This window comes from Molossus molossus, unplaced genomic scaffold, assembly GCF_014108415.1.
Source record: "Molossus molossus isolate mMolMol1 unplaced genomic scaffold, mMolMol1.p scaffold_m16_p_1, whole genome shotgun sequence".
In the NCBI taxonomy this organism is placed as follows: domain Eukaryota; kingdom Metazoa; phylum Chordata; class Mammalia; order Chiroptera; family Molossidae; genus Molossus; species Molossus molossus.
In genome coordinates, this window is record NW_023425344.1 from 209,660,690 (window position 1) to 209,662,174 (window position 1,485).

The 1,485-nt window shown below is 42.3% G+C and overlaps 1 pseudogene; it reads left to right on the forward strand.

Annotated features, from left to right (window-relative positions):
- The first annotated feature begins 495 nt into the window (after positions 1-495).
- Positions 496-1,067, forward strand: LOC118623388 (annotated as a pseudogene).
- Positions 1,068-1,485: the final 418 nt, after the last annotated feature.

Sequence of the window (1,485 nt, forward strand, 5' to 3'; positions counted from 1 at the left end):
GATGTTGCTCAGGCATCCCAAGATGTTAGTGTATAGTAACTGGTTAAAGTTCACTAACATTATCTGGTTCGATACAGATACAACCTCTTATAATATCAATTAATTAAAAATATATATATCAGGAGAAGCGATTTGAAGATGGGGTCTTCAAACTGAAAGGGCCAGCTATAGTGGTCGAGAAAAGGGAATTTTGTAAGCGGAAGCCAAAGGCAGAGAACCAAGATGAATAAAGCTCCTCACTGTTCCTGTTGATTGGCAGAAACCAACTATTTCCAAAGAGGACAGTCCCAGAGGACTCTTAAAGGAGGGCAGTTTTGCAACTGTGTCCCCAAATTACAGAGAGGCTGACTTGAAAGAGTGCTGGCCACTGGTCCAGAACCTTGAATAAACATCACATTAACGCAACCCTGGACCCGATCAGGGCAGCATGACTGTTGGTGAAACAAAGAAGATTTTGATCCATATGCCATCATTAGGGCCAGAGACCTAATACCAATGAGTGTTTCATTTGAACAAGCATTGGAAACACAGTTTCAGCCGTTTGGACCTTGTAATGGTTTAAAAGAGGCCTTAATGAGTAAACAAGAGTTGGCAAAAGATTCCGAATTATGATCATGAAGTTAAGAATGAATTTTGCCACAGTTCACACACAAAAATGTGAATAAACGCAAGGAACCGAAGAAGAAGACATGTTGAAGAGTGTATGCCATGCCCTCCACCACAGCCAGAATGTCTGATTGATAAAGAACTGGCCAGTGGTGAACACTTTCCGAAGGCAAGTCAAACAACAAAGTCACAGAAAACGAAAGCAACAAAGGCTACACAAGCAGAAGCTCTCAGTTAGAGGCAAGAGGAGAAAAGGCTTTTATTCCACCTACAGAAAAAGCGGTTGTAACACCTGAGAAAACTTCCAGTGAAACTAAAATCGATGTGGCTGCCATGGAGGAAAAGAGTAAGGAAGTGAAGCGTAGAAGAGGGGATCTCTTGCAGCTAAAGAAGTTAAGCTCAGCATGGAAGCAGAAAAAGAGGGAAAATGTAATAGGCATTTAAAAAAAAACCTGAACTAGAACTTATGAAGCGATCTCCTCTGTAAGGAATTTTGAGCTAGGTGCTGGCTGGGTAACTCCGTTGGTTAGAGTGACAGCCACATAGGCCGAGGCTGGGGGTTTGATGCCCAGTCAGGGGACACACAAGAATCAATCAATGAACGCATAAATAAATGGGATCGATCAATGTTACTCTCTCTCTCTAAAATCAATCAATAAATAAAAATTTTTGAGTTATTAGGGCATTATTTTTTCTGAGTTTGTTTTGTTTCTTTTTTTCCATCCTCACCCAAGGACATTTTTCAATACCTTGTTCAGACAGAGTGGGAGGGAGAGAGAGAGAAACATCGACATGAAAAGGACACATCGAGTGGTCGCCACCCCCACAACCCAACCAGGGCCGGGGACAAACTGCAACTGAGGTACGCGCCCTTAGTGG